At 40.2% G+C, this 13511-nt stretch overlaps 1 protein-coding gene across 3 annotated transcripts in view; it reads right to left on the minus strand.

Moving 5' to 3' along the window:
• Positions 1-13511, minus strand: part of PRDM1 (PR/SET domain 1) — a 102611-nt gene that overhangs the window by 53561 nt on the left and 35539 nt on the right. The window contains exon 1 of one of the 3 annotated variants that reach the window (XM_030043266.2): positions 11510-11620. The exons of the other annotated variants lie outside the window; for them this stretch is intronic. The gene's annotated coding sequence lies outside the window, so the exon portion shown is untranslated. Of the gene's footprint in view, positions 1-11509; positions 11621-13511 lie in introns of those variants that run through there. 3 annotated transcript variants of the gene reach the window in all.

Genomic DNA, 13511 nt, shown 5'->3' on the forward strand with positions numbered 1-13511 from the left:
CTTAATTCATCGGAAAACTTCTGTTGACTTCAGCAGTCACTGGGTCAATCTTCTACAGAGTACTTTGAATGCAAATTTTAATCTTTGTGTCGCCAGACCCAACAGAGAAAAAATGCTGCAAAGAGACCCTTTACTGCTAACAAATTACATCAGTTACCTCATGTTACGTGGTGCTTAATGTTACAAGAAAATAGTTTTGTTAAATCAGTACCATTAAAAGCTGTGTACTCACTTAAAGAGCTTGCTGAATCCTGGGATTTGATGTCTGTGCCTCAGGAGTGGACAATTTAGAACTACTCTTTTTTTAGTTTTGTAGTACTAAGCGAATTAACATCTGTGAAAAGTCTCGAGAGTCTCAGGACAGGCTTTCAGTTGACACCGATTAGCATAGCCTCACTGAATTAAATAGACTGAAGCAATTCAGGCCATTGAGAATCCACGGGGGCAGGGTGGGGAGAAACTGCAAATTAGGAAAAGAATAGAGAACACAATACCAGCACTGATGTCCTGGCACACAGGCTTTTTATTCTGGAGATAGTTTACAAGCAGTTCGTAACCTTTGGACTCCAGACAGTCTGTAGAACCAACACGAGGAGGTTCAAGATTTGGTCTGAACTTTCCATCCAGCCCCGGCACTGTCAATATTTGGAAGGTGCACTGGAACTCATAAAGTCTCCAGAAAATGGATGTTAGTGAAACAAAACAACCCCCCCCTGAAACTTGCATTCATAAAGTCATTTTAGACTGCATTACTTTAATCCAAAAAGGTACTAAGGAGATAAATATTTGTTACTTTGCTACGCTTAAAAGAGGAATTTCCCCGCAAAACAGCTAACGCATTTTTGTTTAACAAACATGGAGTCCAAAACCAGCCTCTCCTTCCAGATTCCTAATTTCAGATTCACTTCAAAAATTTTCATTTATAATCCTAAACTTTCTGTAGTTAATAGAATAATTCATAGAAATGGTTCAAGTCTGATTTTTCTGCCTAAGAAAAAAGTGACTGGAGAATTCACAAAACAAAATCATCTGTGTTTCAGGCCTGTCAATATTTCATTGATCTGTTTAAAATATCTTCACTTTTATTTCATTCTCCATTATAAATCAATTCAGTTATCATTCCAAACCATACTCATGCATGAATAAGTCTGTCAAGAAAAAATTATTTGAACAAAGTAACTTCAGGCTACAAATTAAGGTTTTGTTCTTTGATAGTCATTTTAAAAGACTAAATAAGAAAATATTTATGGCTATGTATTTTATTTTGTGAATGAAAGATTCTTAAAATAATCATTATGCACTCTAGAAGCTTTCATGACACGTTAACTAGAAAGTGACATTTACTGTTAACTTAATTGACAGAGCTTTTGTGCAACCAAAGTCAAATGAAGTATAGTGTTAATAAACAACACAAAAATAAAAGAGAAAGAGTTATCTTTTAATTCTCTCATCATTTTGTTTCTTGTCACATGTTTAATGCTCTAAGTCACAGGGAACTTCACTGAATTAAATGTACTTACACCAATATGAGGATAACCTAAATGAAGAGGGAGTTGAATGCCCAGCAATGTTTTAACAAAGAATTTTTATCTGGTCAATAAAAATACCTTAAATGCATCAAATTCTAAACTTCTGTCCTGAACAGAGGCTTCTATTGTGAGCAGTAGATGCTATACAGTTATAAAGCCATTACTTTATTCAAAGCTAACAATGTCATTTGTTTGTAGAGGTAGGTCACTTAATTCATCAAGGGAGGAAAAGTTAGTCTGAAAAAATAATCACAAAGAGACAATTTCTTAAGTACTTAATCTATCTCCTACTAGCCACAGTCAAAAAACTGAAATACCAACTTACTCTGCCCATAAGTGTGAAAAAACAAAATACATTGGTTTTGCTCTAGCTGTGCTTTTGAAGCCTTCCATGCTGAGTTCTGGGTTTCTACCTGTAGGAATGAATAATTTCCTTATGCTCAACAAAACCCTATTTTTCTTATTTCAAATGCATAGAGGGGATTTGTGTTTGCCATTTAAAAAAAAAAAAAAAAAAGACACTTACAACTCATCCAGAACCATCGTTTTTCTTTTTCTAACAGTTCAAGAACTGTTCAGATTAAAGATACTAACTCAACCCATTTATAAGCCAAGATGATTAATCAAGCTGACCATGTAATGCTGTCACTGCAAGAACTGTGCTTGGGTGAGAGGTCTCTCCCATATATAAAATGTAAATTTTTGCTTTGGTAAAAGTTCAGAAAACAAGATTGTTATCCCACATGCCTTATGACAAGCAATTTCCACAAAGTTTTCAAAGACCCCGGCATACAAGCAAGATCCACAGAGTTTTCACTCACCTGATCTATTAGGTTTTTGCCTTGTACAGAAAGCTCAAAGTTTCAGCACTATCTTGCCCCTTCATTCACCGTACAGAGTATTTCCACACAGTAACCTCCTGCATAAAGCATGATCTTGCTTATTTCTCTTCCCCTTTCTCAAAGCGTGAAAGCAAAGTTACGCCAACTATCCTGAGAAGCTTTATATTGCATCAAGCACCTGTTCAGACAACAGTCAGCTAAAAAATCAAAGTAACAGCTGAGTTGAGGTCAGCCACCCTACGAACTTCAGGACATACTCAGAGACCCCACTACCCTCATCCCTCCTGTCTTTATTTGAAAATAGCAGCTCTAGTAATGTGATGCCTTCCTTCCCTTCCCTGTTTGAGCAGGCAGTGAAAGCCCTCCTGCTGTCTTCTACTCCTAAGAAGAAAGCATTAGTCTCCAACCTGCACTACGTCTGTCTGCAGAAATAAGACAACTCATCCCACACTGATAGCGTTTGTTTAAGGAGCACAGGTTCAACAGAGCCGGTTAACCATTAGCTAGCACCCATACAGATTGTATTACACTCACTACGCATACTTGTTAAGGTATTCTTAAATGAAGTGTAGTTTAAGAGGAGCACTTGGGTCAGTCAGTCTTCTCTAAGCATCGCTAAAGGGTAACACCGACCGCCGCACACAGAACATCATGATGCACACTGAGCCAGCCTTGGGCACGAGCTCCACGTTTGTGAAAACGATGGTCGTCAAATACTTCACTTAACACAACTCAGATGTTTATTAGCGATACAAAAAACTGCTCAGAAGGAATTCACAGGCACTAAAAACTCATACTAGATGTCTGCAGATTTAACGAACGTCCCTAAAACCAGTCCATGCAAACGTTCCCCTACACTCATCCATAAGCTGCTCAACTCTAGAGGCTGAAAACAGCAGCTGTCTTCCTAGAAAATAGTGGAAAGTTACCACGCTTCTTCAAATCTTTTCTTCTGGAGTCTCACAAGTTACTCATGCTGGTCAGAAAACTACTTCATGCTGCCTTTATTTTGTTTTAACCTAAATTTTGACAAAAACTTTAGCTGCAATGATACTCTGTCACGTCACACAAATTATTTTGTCAAGCCCAAAGCACAAGATTTATTATTATGGACTTTTATTACAAAACTATGTAGAAGCCACAAACAAGAGCACTGTGCCAGGCATCATGTAAACACACAGAAAGAAACCTCACCACCTCAAAGAGTTTGCTATCAGATAGAGAAGGGAGAAGCTAAGTGAAAGAAGGGAAGTGGCATTACCTTCACTTCACAGGACAAATAGAGTATGTATTGAGGCTTAGAAAGATTAAGCCCCTTCTCCTACAACTTTAGACTTAGCATGGCAGCTATTAATGTTATAGGGCTTTTTATGCATGCCAGGGCTCACCAGTGCCAGGACTGAAGCACAAGGGATTGTCAATCTCCAGTAATTTAGTCTAAAACAGACGCAGGAACTGAATGTGTATCTCTCGTATGTCCTACCCACAATTTTAACAACCCCTGCTTTACCCCACTTTTACACCTATGCACCCTTCTTGTGACAGTTGGTGCTACCCTGTTCCTGGTTTATATTAATTCAAGATCCAAATCTAGTGCCTAGCTTTTCAATCTTTGTAGCACAAATAAGATTAATTTTTAATTTTAAGGCCCTGATTCAGCAAAACATTCAACTACGTGCTTAATTCTATCCCTATTCAGTAAAGTACTTAAGTATTTGCTTAATTCTCATTTACTCCGCTGAGACTTGAACATGTGCTTAAAGATAAGCCTCTTCTTAAGTACTTTGCTGAACTAGGGCCTAAACTGTGACCTAGGAAAAGAAAGAAAAGAAAAAAATAGATCAATAATGTCCAGTGTTATTTCCTCACAACTATTAGGCTAGCTGAAATGAAAAGATGAAGAAAAATAAAACTAAAAATCACTTTGATTCAAGTATTATATAGTTAGCACAGTTGTTTTATGAGAAGAGACAAATTTTATAAAATCCTGCTAAGAAATATCTCTTTAAAAATTCCTTCTTGTTGCCCATTTATATCTACAAACATGCATTATAGCTATGTGTTGAACCAACCACTAACTCTCAGTTATATGACTGGAATCTTGAAGTTTTTCAAGCCAGGTACCTGATGATTAAGCATAAAATAAAATTTAGAGCAGAATCCAATTTAATGAGTACAGTTGAATAGAATTCAGTTTTGCATTATCTTAAGACAAAAATAATGGAGAAATTGGGAAGATAACAGGGAAGGGACCCCATGGTAAAAGCAAGAAGAAAAAAAAGATAGACTGGTACTCCACTAGGAAGTTTAGTCTAGAGTTAGTCATCATCAACAGAAACCATGCAGACACTGTGTAATACATTCCCTTGCAAAAAGGTCTCATCATGGGTGGATCCTTGCGCCAGCGTGGAGACAATACAAGATCAGGATCAAAGAAGCCCTTGGCAGGTAGGGGAAAATACGTCTACACATCTAAACTTAGGCTTAGATAGCAGAGAAGGCAAAATATTACTTTATTTCAAAAAAGACAAATCTATTGGCTAGTGGCTTATTTTCTTAGGTATTTGTCTGCCCTACCCTTATGACCCTGAATCATTCCAGAAAGCATGCTTCTCCAGTGGTAAGATCCTAAACTGACCAAACATACCCTTTTTACTGCAGGCTCACTGTTCAAACTAAAGCTACCTTGCCTGTTTCAAGGATACCGGTATCAATTCAACTGACACGGCCAGAAAATATTGGGAAGCTGCAAGACAGGAAAAATATCTGCAGATGAAACTTATGTTCTATTTCTTCCAACAACGCATCTCTATCATTTCACTGGCAAAAAGTGTGGTCAGGCCCAAGTACTAACATTGAATACATACTGCTGAACTGTAAAAAGATGCTTTCATTATGTGTGTGCCCATGCAACTGGAACTGGATGCCCCAGATGACTTCCACCCTCGGAGAAAATGGCCCATTAGCATTTTGCTGGGAGAAGGGCCTTTTCACAAATGAAGACCAAACGTGTGTCCCTGGCAGGTTTTCTGTTGGCAAGTCTTTCATGTCAGCTGCTGCTGCTCTTCCTTCAGGAACTGCTGTTCCTCTGTAGCTGGGGTCACTGTTTTCATCTACCTTTTGATTTCCAGCAAACAGGAATGCTATTTAATCTTTGCAATTCCTAACTTACACATATGCTTAACTTCATGCACTGTGAATGGTTCCACTGAAGCCTGAATACATAAAGCTAAAACATATGCCTAAGCGCCTGCAGGATTGGGGTGTAAAAACCTGAGCATTTACTAGCTATTACCCTTTTGATGGATCCATCCCACAATAACAATGGATAAAAGTGTTTATAAAAAAAGCTTTGAAGATGAGATACTCTGTAAGTACACATGTGGGGTAGGGGAAGTGGAAAGGGCTAGAGACGCAGATTGCATTGGCTGCCCTGATGTTTGCCATAGAAACCACACATCATTATTATTAGCAGCAGTAGGATTAAGAAGCCTACGTGGTTGAGGTAGTTCCTCACATTTAGGACGAGCACAGCCAGGTAGCACCGGGTGCCGTTTCCCAGCTCCCACCTCAGCCCCACGCAGACACGCCGGTGGTTCCTTGGAAGGCTCTGCTGCGGTAATACCCACGCTCACCATCAACATGCACAGCCAACCCTGTCAACGTGGCCTTTGTCTCTCTCCTGCCCGTGCGGCAGTGGTCACGGCCAACGGCTAAGACAGAGGATGGCGAAGGGATGAAAAATGTTTAATCTGTATTCCCGTTGTCAGAAGGGCAGGAAAGGTCACCCGGCGCTCCCCTTCAATCACACGCAGAGCCAGGTACCTGCCGTCCCCTCCTGAGCTGCCAGGGCTGTGGAGGTATAAAATATTTTCTAACAAAAAGAAACTGGATCACTTGCCTGGGGGAGCCGTAACATTTGCTCCGATGACAATGAAAGACGGCTTTGATCACTGCGTCGGCCATACGTCTCTGATTGCAGACGGCAAGTCCACCTCAACACAGTTACACCGCGTGTACCGGCCTCCTTCCTCCCGCCAGGCTGGATGTCAGGCTAATCAGTTTGATCTGACAGATTTTAATTAAATTAATTAAGACCTTTCTGAATGGACTTGATTAGTGTTCCACAGAGGAATCCCTCGTGAAAAGAAAGCTGTCAGGAAAGGCACTAATATTTTTCTGCTCTCACAATGAGAAGTTTCTTGGGTTGTTATTGGGTCTTTTACATCATTAATAAAAGTACTTTATAAATATATAGCGTATGATGGTTTTTGAAGCTTGACACCCAATTATATTATATTAACAATAGCCTACAAATAAACAGATTTTCATGTCCTCCTCCAAGCAATTTTGTTACTCTGCAGTTACTGCCAACTTCAGCATTTCCAATACAAGCACTTACACTGATTTAAAGAGAAATACGCAAAATCAAGATGCAAAACAATCCTGATCACTTCCAATCAACCTTCTCGGAGTGGCTTCTTCTACAAATATTGGAAACTCAGCATGTATAGAAATGCGGTGTTGTTGCCAACACTGTGAGAGGCCACCTTGTTCCCCACATTGGTTTGTGCAAGAACAAAGACCATTTTTGTTCCACAGGACTTCATTGAGATTGTGTTGGCATCATTTTGAAAGGGTTCAACATGGACAACCCCCCGCCCTTGTCTGCACAGATGCAACAGCACAACCGAGTTAGAAGGCATCATCTTGCTTCCCATACCACGTTTGTGATCTGCAAAAGTGCTGAAGCTGGAAATCCCCTGGTGCTGGTAAATGACAAGTGGTCACAGTCAAACTGTCCACAAGAGATGTCCCACTACCCAAGACAGGCACAGCTAGTGCACGCTAAGTAGCAGGTCCCACAGCTAGTAATGACCACTGCTGTAACAGAGCTAGTAAAATGGATATGTGCTTCAGAAGCCTATTAGAAAGTGCCATGAAATCCTAAGTTTGCAAATAGAAAAGCTTGTTGTACTGTATTTACAGTAAGAGCATCCTTGACTAGATGGTAACCACAAAAATGCAGGTAATTCTTATAACTAGTTTAAATTAAATGTACTTTAAAAAATAAACTCCCCTCTAAATCTTTAATTTTTCCTTGTATACCAGGCAGAATGTGGACCCCTCTACGCACTTTTCCTATCTCCTGTTTCTCCCCATTTCGTAGGTTTAATGTAATAGTAAATGAAGCTTCCCAAGAGTTGCAAAGGATTTTGAATTCAACCTGAGAGGAAGTACCAGTGACCTTGTTGTGACTGAAAGGATGCTAAGAGCTCAGGTGCTGAAAAACCACTACTTCATCTACCAACACTTCCTTTTCCTCTGAAGCCAGAGTGGTCATTTGGAACACTTGATCTTCAAGTGTCAAATGATGGTGAGCCCTACAAATTTTTTTCTGACACAGGCTGAACAGGGGGAGGGAACTCTGAGGTGGGAAGATACTGCATTTGAAATGGAAGTCAAAATGAAGGGGGGGGGGGGGGGGGAAGCAATAGGAAAAGGATAGAAAAAGGAGGCAAAAAGGGTGGAGCAATAAGCTAGAGAGAGACAATTAAGACACAAGGTACTCTGAGGGACAGAGTGAATGAGATAAAACAAGAGGTAAAGCTGATGTCCTCCAAAGAAAGAAAAGACCCTGAAAAAGAGAAAATAGTGTTAACAGGCACTTACTTTATTAAATAAGAAAGAGGAAAGAAGAAAAAGAAAAGGCCATTGTAATTTTTATTCCATGCCCCTCTCTTTGTATTTTTTTCAACGTATCTGTTTTACTACACACGTCACAAGAAAACCCTGTGTTTTGCTAAGTCAGCACCCATTTACTATAGTGTTTCAATAAACAATAGCTATTCTAGTTTATCTGCTGATTAGTCTGAATCCAGCAGACCCAAATGCACTTTCTGGTGCTATTTGGATTAAAGTCTCATGGTTTTCTGAAGTTCAAATTCATTTATTCTGAGCTTGCACCAGTAACTAAAGTCTTCTCATAGTACTGAGATTAGATTTACATGTCAATGCACAAATTCCACTCTCAAAAACATACCTGGTTGCAGCATCTGTTGCAGTTTTATTCTCATGACCACACTCAGATAAGAAATATAAATTGGCTAGAGTGTAATTCTGTCTAGTAATTTCAACAGAAACATCTATTTTGAGGCTTTTGGGGCTATTTTATAAATGCTTCAAGGAAAGAAGGCAGATAAACAAAGAGGGATAGATTTGCCTTTTCAGGAAACAAGAAAGGGCTTTGTTTAATAAATTATACAAAGCAAAAGAGGTTGCAATAAAAAAGACACATCCAGGAAGAAAAAAAAGAATTCAGTACAACTGACCTTCAAGTTCCCTCTACTCTTTCATTAACTGTCCACTGAGGTGATCCCTGGCCAAATACGGGCAATTCAGAGCCTGTCATAGAATTACAAGATGAATTAGGGACTGCTGCCACAAATTTACAGCTACCAAGGCCTCTGCTGATTAAATTTTCCCAGACTTGAAAGTAATTTCACTGGAAACACTCTTAATGTGGCCCCAAGATCAGCATCACGACAAATGAGGAAGGGGAATAACACTTTTCCCTTCCAATTATCAGGTGATTTTTTCTCCTGTGTGATTTGTAAGCAAATAGACATTATTTAAGCCAGCATGCCATGGAAGTGCCAGATCTAACATGGATTGTTTGCATCCTCAAAAAACTTCCCAGAAAAATCTCAGTTTTCAATTCCCTTAAGGAAAGGTGACTCCTGTATTTTCTTTTAACTTCTGACTTGCAGAGCTTATTAAATAACTTCAATTATCACACTAAAGGATTACTGACGCAGCGCGAAATCAATTGAAAAGCTAATGTAGTTGAAACTGTACACAGATATGCTCACTACAGGTGAATAACTTCACATGCATGAGTAGTGTCACTGTACTCGGTGGCATAACTCATGTGCATAACTATTTGTAAAACCAGGGCCTCAGATTGTAAACTCACTGAAGCAGAAACCAGATCTTATCTGCCTGTAAAGCACCTGGCAGTGCACCTATCTTTGCCACTACATAAATTAATTATCATTAGCATCTGAATTTTGTCTGCTCCAGCATTCTCCCCTAACCTCAAACACCAAGTTTCTTCCCAGAGCAGTGTTTGTGCACAGTGGATGATAATACATACATGGATATTTAACTATTCTGGGATTTAATGCAGAGTTGTTTCAAAAATTTCAATACAAGATAAACATGTGTAAGACATCTGAAAACCTTCTAAGGTCCGAGGTCTGGGTGGGGTAAGGGAAAACTAAAGGTAAAAAATATACTGCATTGAAATCCTGAAACACTTTGACCTTTAAATGGAACCTTCCCCCCCCCGAGGTTTAAGATAAGTTCAGCAAACAAAATTTCACCCTGGGTTTGACACATAATCTGCTAAATTACTGAAGAAATAAACAAACACTTTTTCCTTTAAAAAATCTCAACATAATTTTAGGGGAAAGACAGACCCTACTTCTTATAAGTACTGGTGATGGTTTCTACATACAAGCTTACATACCAGGTAAAGCACTCAAGATTTTAACAGGAAATATAAACTTAGAAAGACAGAAATAGTTGTGAAATAGCAGCTCGAACTCTGAACTCTGAACAAGATGACTTTTGGTCATCTGAAGAAAAGAACAGCCATCTTCCTTAATCATTTCAGGCTGATTGCTTCAGTTTGATAATCTCACATTTCCATAGGTTTTTACTGCTGAACCTATAGAAATAGGGAGGGTGGACGGGAGAGGATGGGACTGCAAGTGCCGGTCCTCAGCTAATATTTTTAAAAAGTTCTCCAGTTTTTCATTCAGAACGCTAGCTGATTTAATCTCCAATGGCAAAAAAATAACCATGAGCAAGTAAGTTGAAAGGGAAAAAAAAAGAAATCTAGTGGTATACAGTTCTTTTTTTTCCCCTCAGGAAAAAAAAAACATATTTGAAGGGAACATTTCCATGTTTGATGATTTGCTGTTAAGCAAATCTTACTCATCAAGACAGCAGATAGCTTTGATGCATTTATGGGAATTCAGTGCCACTCTTTTTCTGCCTCTGCTTTCTCTTCTGAGGTCTAGCCCTTGCTAGTGGACTATTTAGACAGCTCCTTCAAGACGCATAAAATACTCCAGTGAATAGTGAAAACTACTGTGTGTTCACCAGACCAAAACTAAACTGAAATAGAGAAAAATAAACAAAAACAGTCAAAAATAAGAAATAGGAGTAAACTCTTCACTCATTCGTTTAGGTAAGACAGAAATCCTAACTTACTAATCACATGCCTGCAAGACATAAATTTTAACTGTACTCACAAAGACTCTGATTAAATTACATAGTACACAAAAAGACTGACTCATTAAAATTAAGGGGGGGGAAAAAAAGCACATTGTTTTTCATTCTTGTCTGAGACCTACTTGGATATGTATGCACACAAGAACTCTTTTACCTGCTACCTTATGACACCACTGTCTAAAAGCTATTTTTCTTTTACTGTTCCATAAATCACAAAAGCTCCACAAGTCAGTTTCTGGTAACACATCTTTCTTCAAATTCTTAGCTGGGTCTGTAAAAAAAAAAACTTGATGAAGTTTTATTTGTGTTTACCATTTCTGTAGGCAGTGAGATGCCAAGTTCTAAAGTGTAGAGCTATACTACTAATTCTTAAGCTTTAAGTCAAAGCAAGCAGCATATTTTTCAAGTCTATGATAAAAAAGAAGGGAATGTCAGGTTAAATCTGCCACAAAAAGAATTACAGAAATAACAACGTATGATTAAAATACAAACAATGACAATGAAATCTAACCTACTCTGAATCTTCTCCTCTTTCCCAGCTTGTGCCATGTAACAGAAAACTTGAGTACACTCACAATATCCCACCCCAGAGAGACGAGTCTCTCTTCACACAACACACACCGCTTTGCATCTAATAACTAGGTACATTTAAAAAAAAAAAAAAGTAATTTAACTCAGAAGAGTGACAAAAAGTACAACTGATACTTGACTACATCAGCACTTCCTTAAGTTGTACATCATCTTGGGGGCTGCGTCCACCTCGAGAAGTAAGCCTTGGTGGCAGCTACTTACTCACAGCTCTTTCTTCGGATCGAAAACACAAAGTGGAAACCTCACCTTGGATATAGGTCAGAACATAAGGTGCAGTCTGCTGGCCAGTGCCTAGGGCAGGTGTGAACAAGGGCCGGCTGACGGCTTTCACACTGAGACCCGCGCCAGCAGTTCAGAGTCTTTATGAAGTGAGAAAGTAGAGCAGAAGCTAAGAGAGTACATCTTTTAAGCAGGATATTTAGGAGCCTCTGCAATCCCTTTACCAGACACACAAATGCAACCTGGCTGCCTTTTTTTTTCCCCCCACCACTCTAAAAATACTAACCCTTCTCCTGAACTAGTTGGAAAGGACTTGTGAAGGGGTGGAGTAAGGGAAATCAGTGCAGCAAGTCACCTTTCAGCCACCTATGACATCAGCCTGCTGCCCTGATTCCTTCATTAATACCTTTGAGCTGAAAACAATGGGCCTGCCATTAAGCACCACACAGTTCGAGATAAGAAAGCCCTAAGCAGATAATAATGGTGCATTTAGCTGGATTTCAAACATTCAGCTGCTTAATCATTTCTTCCTCACTGCATGCTACCCAAACACACGGGGAATGCTTTGGATGCCTTGGGCTAAGGAAGAAGGAGCTGGGGTGCGGGGAAGAGGAGGGAGAGAGCGCAGCCAGAGGATGGGGATTGCGGGGGAGAGGGGGATTTCATTGGCAATCCTCTCCCTGGGAAATGAAAACATTTCTTAATTGCCATTAGGGAAATAGGTTAAATACAGGCTTGGTAAGCTGCTAAGGGCTGGCTAACAGATTAGAGCGGATGGCTGTTGAAGTATACTCATTTCCATTATATGACAGAGCAGGGAATTTTTATTTTCTTAATAGTCTTCAACGACTGTTCCTGTCAGGCACTGGGTGTGAAACTGCTAGTTAGATTTTAACTAGTCACCTTCCAGCTGACGAAACGAGGCCAAATTCGCTGGCCCTGAAGCGACTGCTTTACTGCTTCATCCAAGGCAATAAAAACTGCAGGACGTGCTGCTGAGGGAGGTATCGTAACATCTGCCTGCTTTGCTCACACGAAATAACAGTAAGTAATTGCAGAATCAGAGAAACTAAAGACACGATGCAGCATACCTGCCACACCAGGAAAGGAGAGGAAAAAAGCATCTCAGGATCCCCAAACACTGAACAGACTCACGGACTGAGCTTGGGCTTAACAGCAGTCCTGCCAGGGCTGAGGAACTCCTCACCTCTGAAACCTTGGGGCCCATGCGGGTGGGAGTACGGCCAACCTACGGAACTCAAATGCCCACCGCTTGTCTGCTAAGATCTTCAAAGCCCTCTCCTTCCCCACATTCACCCAAGGCACCTCCTTCTGGTGGGTGCCCTTCCTCTTCACCTGTAGGTTCCTCAAAAGCCCCACCTCTAGCCTACAAAGAGGATGGTAAAAAAAGTTTCCAGCCAATTGAGCAGGAGCAAACAGAAACCAAGCTTCCCTCTAAATGAGAACAGTCTTACTCATCCACAAAACTTTAAAAGTGGCTACAGGCAGTACACACTGCAAAGCTGAGACACCATCCCGTAATCCTTGGTCATGCAAAACTCCCTGGGGCATGAGTGGGAGTTTTATCTGAGTAAGGTCTGAGTTTTTTGAGGAAAGAAAGCCTTTGTTCTGGGGCTCCCTGAAGCCAATATACTGAACTATGCAAACGATCATGGATTGGCAGGTAAAGTCAACAGGGGGTCATTTGAAGAACAAGTTTCTGGCAGAAATGCTGGTTTAAAGCAGTTGCTGCCACCCCCCTTCTTTCTACCTGCAGACACATTTACCTTCCCCCACCCCGGTCTTCCCCAATGATAAAGACAGAAGCATTTGTACAGCTGTGTGCAAAATGGATCAAGGAACTGCTCAGGATGTAAACTACCCTGGCTGGGCGCTCTTCCACAAGCTTTAACTTAGGCTCATAAACAACTCTGAGGCAGGGAATGCTATGGCCATGATTTAATAAACAAGGAACAGGGACACACAGGCTACAGCCACGGCTGCAACAATTCTACAGCCCTGCAGATTA

The sequence above is a fragment of the Aquila chrysaetos genome, chromosome 2, assembly GCF_900496995.4.
Source record: "Aquila chrysaetos chrysaetos chromosome 2, bAquChr1.4, whole genome shotgun sequence".
NCBI lineage: Eukaryota > Metazoa > Chordata > Aves > Accipitriformes > Accipitridae > Aquila > Aquila chrysaetos.